Here is a 7488-nt window from a genome sequence, read left to right on the forward strand (position 1 = left end):
TTGTACATAAACACATGTGCTAATGGTGTGTGTGCAGTGCTGGTGGTGGTGTGTTTGGTGGTATGTGAAGTGTGTGGTGTGTGTACACATGTGCCTTGCATGTGTGACGTGTGTGTGCCTGCACACACATGAACATGATGGTGGTGGTGGCAGTGGCGGTGGCAGTAGTGTGTGTCCTGCGTGTGTCTGCATGATTTCTGGACTATGTAGGAAAGGCTGCCTTAGATGAGGACATAATTTCTTCTCATCACTGCTTCCTGGAACCCACAGAATTGAAACTGGGAAGGTAGGGTTAAGTGCAGAAGGGAGGCATCTGCAGACACGCCAATGGAAGGCAATAGAAGAGCTTTTCTTCTTGGCCTCACCAGTTCTTGTCTGTGTTGCTTCGAACAAATTACTTAGCCTCTTTGAATATGTTGATAAGCACATGGACTCACAGGGTCACACTGAGGGTTAAATACAGCGCCGAGTGTGAAGAATCTGGGCAGTACCCAACCCTAGGTGGGCTCAGGGAGCCCAGCCCTGAGCCCATAGCCCATTAAGAAAGGGGGAGTCAGATAAACACCCAGCCATCATCCCACCCAGAAAGAGAGAACAAGAAAATGTGGTATGAGTGTGAGAGAGTCCTGCCAGGCTTGGCTCAGTGCTGGGAAACTGTAAATGTAGCTTTATTATGTAAAGTGCATAAGTGATTTTCAGTATAATTAAGATGGATGGCTCTAATAATCCTGCAGGGCCCAATTCTGAGCCACATTACCAGACATTTACAGGGAGTTTTTTGCACTTGGCTTCAGTGAACACCAGGGCCCATTAGAGGAATGCGTGAAAGACTCAGTCCTCAAGCCAACTGCCCTGGACAAGCCAGCAGAGGGGGCTTAGGCAAAGCCCCAAGGGAATCTCTGCACAGCCTCCATGACCCTAGAAAATCATCCCATCTCCTTACTTCTGCAGAACAAAGCCATTTTTTATTCTTCTTCTCAGACTCCCTGTTTCATCACTCACATAAAACTTTTTTGTATGGAATTGTTTTCCTACTGCTATGGTGAGAGAGCAGAGCCTACAAAAGAAGAAACCAAGGTTTCAAGTATCCTGTCCAAGATCATCAATGACAGAATCAAAGTCAGATGAAGGGATCCAAACGTCTTCAGGTTGTATCTTCCTCATTGCAAAAGTCTCTTCTATAGCACCCACCGGACTCCCATACAGCAAGGAGTGATGGTGCCAAGCAGTTCGCTGAGCCCCATTTCACTGAAATTATGTTAATAATTCTAGTAGCTATTATAATTATTAATTATTTATTATATTATTATTAATTTGCTGTGCTTACTGTATGCTAGACTCTTTAACATTTTAAATAATTCCCACTATAACTCTATGAGAGACTATTATTATTATTATTATTATTATTATTAATTATTATTATTTTCCCTAGAGGGTTAATGACTGGGGCCATGTGGCTGGTAAGGGACTGTGCTGAGTCTCTGCCTGAATCTCTCTGACCCTGGAGTCTGCAGAGAGCACAGAAGTTAAGTCTACACAGAAGAGTCTGCACAGAAAGTTGTTTCTTGTAAAAAAATGAGGGATCCAAAATCTACCTATCATAGAATCTTGTTTCCTCAAGCCTGGAGAGCTCCTCTCTCCTCCCCGAAAGCAGCCCTTCCCACCCTATCCACTTTGGAGGTCTCATACCCCACCCTACGCCTAGGCCACTTCCACCAGAAGGCAGATTCATGACTCTTCCACCCTACCTGTGAAGGTCTTGGTTCCTCACTGGGCCTCACTCTCCTCACAGCTTCATCAACAAGAGGGCCAGCCAGGATCTAGGCAGAATGCCACCTTGCACCCCATGCGCCCCCATACCGCTGGGCTTTCCCTCCTCTCTCAGCAGTGGGTGTGCAGGTTGCACTGGCCTCAAGGTCAGAGACCAGAGTCAGTGCCTTGCTCTGTCCCTTACTCACTGGGAAGCTTTGGACAAGTCACTCTAATCTCCTTAAACCTCAGTTTCTCCATCTTTAAAATGGTGACCAGGAAGACCAAGGGCCATGATGTCTTCGAAGTTTGATCCTTGTCCATTGCCAACCTTCCTCCTCATGCCTGAGACTGTGAGGGGCTGAGGCAAGGCAGCATGTGTGGCAGATAGAGTCTCACTCTGAGGAGTTGGCTCTTTGTCCCTACAAAGCACACCTGAGGATGGAGACTAGACAAAATGCCAGAGGAGAGAGAAAACAGGGAGGAAGGAAAATTTAAGCTGCACATGTTCTGTCCCTTGGAGCCTGATTGGATTGATGGGGCGGGCCTCTTTGCTGCAGCAGGAGCCTTCCAGCATGGCTGCCCTGGCTCTAAAAGGGGCATGCATGTTTGAGCCTCAAGCTCCCAGGACTCCACATAACCCCCAGGGAGGGCCTTGGAGGGGCCAGGCTCCCATGACACTCCACACACTCTCCCTCTGGGCTATGATTCCCAGTGTCGTGGAGAAACTACAGGCTTCCTCTTGGTCCTGGCTTCTGCCTCCCCAGGCCTGAAGGGCACACCAAGCCCAAGACCATTGACTTTAACCCACAGCATTTGAACCAGAAACTGCGAGAGATAGCCAGCAGTCCTCACTGGACACTGAGTGCCTCCTAGGGCTTCCTAACCTAGAATCTCTCTAACTAGAGTTGCCTGCTCAGCTCAACATTCTTGGACAAATGGGTTATTTTAAAGGGCTGTGTGGGGCCATGCTCAGAGCAGGGTTCATGATGGGGCTCACCTCATGGTTCTTCAAGGTGTGACCATGGCAGATCCCTCACCCTCTCTGACCTCTGCTTTCTGCGCATATAAAATGAGGATAGGTCCACCCATGCAGTGGAGCTCCATTTACAGAGCATACACCCAGACTTCCCTTCTTTTCCTGTCTCATCATCCCTCTGACTAGGCTACAGAGCTCTGTGGGAGAGACAACAGGAACAAGACAGTGACTAACGTCATTGACTGCTCCCAAATGTTTCTTCTTTGGGTTTCCTAAGGTCATGACAATTTTCTAGGCTGGAACTTTGTGTAAGTTTAAAACCCTTTTAAAATCTTATAAATGATTTTTGATAATAAAGATTAACCTGGAAAAAGAAAATTATTCACCCAGAACATGGATCTTAGAGTCAGATCTGGGTTTTTATCTGCTATTTCATCACTTTACAGGAGTGACTTACAGCCAGTGAACATCACACAAAGGGTGCTCACACTTGCTTCGCAGGCCGATATGGTGATTGATCATCCTTACTGGTCAGTAAGCATTGCCGCCTCTCCTCTTTGGGGTTGGGGTTGGCAGGGGCGGGGGCAAGGGCGTGTTTCCTCAGCAGAAGTACTCTTTCTAGACACTTTATAAGGTGATATCTTTGTAAGGTGACCACATCTTTGTAAGGTGATTTCATCATTGATGGGAGAAGGCATATGTCTAGATCTGCCCAAGACTCACAAATGGAAGCAATGTCTGCGGCATGCTAGCTACAGCCTTTAGGTGTCCACGTAATACCTCCCACGCTCTTTCCTCCCTTTGGCACTATGGCCCACAAAGTCTAAGAGAGGGGCTACTCTGTCTGCCCAGATCTCTAAGTGGCTCTGATGAGCAGACTCACAACCAACTCATATGGATAAGTATATAATAAATATTTATCATATAATAAATAAGTATATAATAAATACAAATAAATACGAAAGGTGGAGGTGTGTGGCCAGGGCCCGACCTTGCCTACCGGGACTGATAAAATTACTGTAAAGATGAAATGTGATCACTTCTGCTACAGCAGGCATTGAGGAGCAGCAGCCATGGCTCTGTGCTACCCCATGGCCATGGGCCTCAGCAGGATCACAAAGTGACCAAGAACATGAGCAAGCCAAAGCACAGCAGCTGCCGTGGGCTTCTCACCGAGCATGCCATGTTCTTGCGGGACGTAATGCGAGAGGTGTGCGGCTTTGCCCGCTATGAGCAGCACACCATGAAGCCACGCAAGATCTCTCAGGACAAGTGGGCTCTGAAGTTCATCAGGAAAAGAGTGGGGACACACATCCATGCCAAGAGTAAGAGAGAGGAGCTGAGCAACATCCTTGCAGCCATGAGGACGGCAGCAGCCAAGAAGAACTGAGCCCTAACCCTTGGTGTATAATAATGCCTTTTGGGGGGAGGGGGGAGATAAAATGCAATTATGTGCATAAAGCACCTGGTTCACAGCAGATTCTGAAATAATCACTGTATCCCCTTCATTCACAAAATTCAGGAGATAAGAACCTTTTTTCCACAGCAAAGATGTCAAATATCCTGACCAGAAAGGACACACATGGGTGCATATGAGATGTAAGTGGTGAGGGGAGCATATTTTTTTCCCCAAAAAGCAGCGTAGCTAGGAAGGTGGTGAAGACATACAGGATCCAGGTGGGAAGAGAGCATGCAACATATCACTGTCCCCTCCATGGAGACATCCAGGGCTCTTGGGGATTTTGCACCAGAAAACAAACCCCAAGGCTATGGGATACCTGGGTAGGATGAAGAGCGGAAGAGAGGGTTGGCCAGGAAGCATGAGAGTGAGGAGCAGGACGTGGAAGATGTCTGGTAGCACAGCCCAGCACCCAGCAAAGGAAGCAAACTCTTGGCAAACCCCTTGCATGCCCTCCAAACTCTTGGCAAACCCCTGGCAAGCCAATGATGCTGACCTAACCACAAACACCTGGCCCTACTCAGGAGCCACTCGAGGCTAGAGCCTATGCCTAAGGTCCACATCTACCACTGTCCACTCTTCACTATCCCAGCAAAGGAAAAAGCTCTGAGGGAATGATCACCCACATCTTCCCAGGCCTGGTGGAAGCCTCTTCATCCCATTATCTCTATAGAGCTTCTAGCATGGCCCTTGGCAAGCTCGGGCATGTAGTGAATGATGTTTCGTAGACATGTGGGAAAAGCCACACACTGCATGTGACACAGGAGCAGCCAGAAGCTTGGCCTCTGTCATAATGCCTGTTCTTGGTTACCAGAGAAGTCTCCACCAGTGCCCCACCCACAGCATCTCCACTATTTAGAGCCTTCAGTGCTAAATAGATCGCCATTTGCTCTGGCCTCAAAGGAATCAATTTATAGATCCTGCTGGCATGTGTGCTTAAATGACTGTTTCCTAGATGTAAATGCCAGTAGCAGTCAACTATTGATCTGTGCTGGCTAGCCCTTAGGTAAGAAGCACACCCAGCTCCAAGCACGCACACATGTACGTGTATGTGTATGCATGTTCCCAGGGTGCTGACACATGGCTGCGCTACTTCCAATAGAAGGAAGCCCAAAAGCACTACTGTCTGATACCTCGTATTTTCTGATGATGCTAAGAGAGTCCTTTGAGGAGCCATCCCCTACTACCCTGACAAACTGGTCTCTAGCAGGAGGATTCCCATTGATTGTGCATGTCTGAAGGTACCTGTGATTTGAGCACCATGCTGAGTAGACTGTATGTACTTCATAATGTTTAGTAAGTGTTATTTAGCAACCGGATTCAGTGTATCCAGCTTCTTCCAAACATAAGGGAAAGGAATTAAGAGCAACTGAGTGCCTACATTATACTAAGCACTTGACACACATTTTCACAAAACCCCCAGGAGATGGCACTCTAATTATTCTTGTTTTATAGAAGAGGAACCCCAAGCTCAGACATGAAAAACTGACCTGAGATCACACAGCAAAGAAACATCAGAGCAAGACTCAAAACCAGATTTGGCTCAGCAAAGACTGCACACACATTTATTCCTCCGCCTCCACACTTCCACAAGGAGGAGGTATCAGAGTGAATGCAGTTTGCCTAATTGCCCCATATCCACTACTTCTTGGATAGTGGTGGTGGATGGCAGTGGCCACAGCATCCATTCACCTGGGGGCCTAAGACTCTGGCCCTCTGTGTAGCTATTGGCGTTTGAGTAATCAGAATCCATTCAGAGGCCCAAAATTTTTCCATGCTCAAGTCCCCAGGAATGGGGGCTCACAGGGAGAAGCACTGTCACCAGTTGTTTTCCTGCCCTGACTGAGCCCTCTATTCCCACTTTGCAAAGCCCCTAATTACATGCACCACTGGGCCATAGGGCTGAGTCCTTCCCCCGTTGATGAACAAGTGTGCATGTGGTGATGTCTGTATAGACCTGTGTTCCCTGTACCTCTTGTCACATAAAAGTTCACAGGCCTTAACTGGGAGCACTCAAGAGGCCAGGGCCAGTCATCTGGAGGCTTTTCACTCAAATGCTGGTGTCTCGGCTGATACAACTCAAGGGTGGACTCTGCTGGGACTTCCCACCAGAGTGCCCACATGTGGCCTCTTCACATAGCATTGGATCTCCCAGCATGGAGGCTGGGTTCCAAGAGGAGCATTTCAAAAGCAACAGTGAGCTTCCCAACATAACCAGAAAAGCTGTGTGGCCATTTTTAAAACTAACCCTGGAGGTTACAAAGAGTCACCATTCATGATCAGCAAATCACTACTGCCTGCCCAGATCAAAGGGAGGGTCATTAGATTTACCTCTCACGGGGGAGTGGCCAATTCCCATTGCCTAAGAGTGTGTGGGTGGGAGATAAGGACTTGACTTCTTTAGAAAAATTCCCTGGAAAAGGAGTGTGATTAATAAGGTTCAGGGACTGAAGCTACTGTCACTCCTATGACAATGCTCCTAATGGCTGCACTACACTGACCCACCCAGGGAGCACTACACAAAACCCTTCCTGCCTAGTCAGAGGAACAATCACAGCCAGGCCAGGACTTTCCAGATCCTCTACAGTGTCACCAGTCCTGAGAAGTGTGTGTTGGAAGCCTGCAGCTTTATTCTTCCCAGACAAGGAGAATACATTCTGGCAGAGAAATATTTCAGAAAGTCTGGGCAGAGAACCCCCTTTGCCTTTCAAATGTATCCAACATTCCTGGCAGTGGCACATGCTCCTAACTTCATGTGTACACTGTGACAGCCTCTATGACCAGTTCATCAAAGGAATAGTCCTCAGCACAGCCATGGCCTTCCGGCACCCAAGGATCCTGGTCTACCTTAAGCAAATACCAACATCTGAGGGCCATCCCATGCAAAAGTGGAAGCATCCCATGCCTGGGTGTCCTTTTTCTTTTCTTCTGCTTCTCCAGGGAAAACAAATACCTATTTAGGAACTGGAGCCTTGTCTCATCAAGACCAATTTGACCAGTATAAATACAATCATTTTCTCTACCCGCCACATTTATTGTAGATTTCAGACCTGTCTTCAAGACTCCTCAGAAGGCCCCATCCTTTTGTGCAAGGAACCTTAGAGAAAGAACTTACAGCAAGGAACAAAGAGGAGATGAGCAAGCTTGCTTTGAGGGCAATTGCACATCTCCACCAGAAGAGAGCAAATGGTATCAGATCACCCCTGAGCCTCGGAACACAGACATTCTGCTTTGGACCTGTGGCTGAATGAGAAGAGTCATTTCTCCTTCTTCACAGGGCAGTGATTGGGGTCTAGAGTCT

The 7488-nt window shown here is 47.7% G+C and overlaps 1 pseudogene; it reads left to right on the forward strand.

Moving 5' to 3' along the window:
- The first annotated feature begins 3801 nt into the window (after positions 1-3801).
- Positions 3802-4118, forward strand: LOC102897552 (annotated as a pseudogene).
- Positions 4119-7488: the final 3370 nt, after the last annotated feature.

The sequence above is a fragment of the Pteropus alecto genome, unplaced genomic scaffold (genome assembly GCF_000325575.1).
Source record: "Pteropus alecto unplaced genomic scaffold, ASM32557v1 scaffold3, whole genome shotgun sequence".
In the NCBI taxonomy this organism is placed as follows: domain Eukaryota; kingdom Metazoa; phylum Chordata; class Mammalia; order Chiroptera; family Pteropodidae; genus Pteropus; species Pteropus alecto.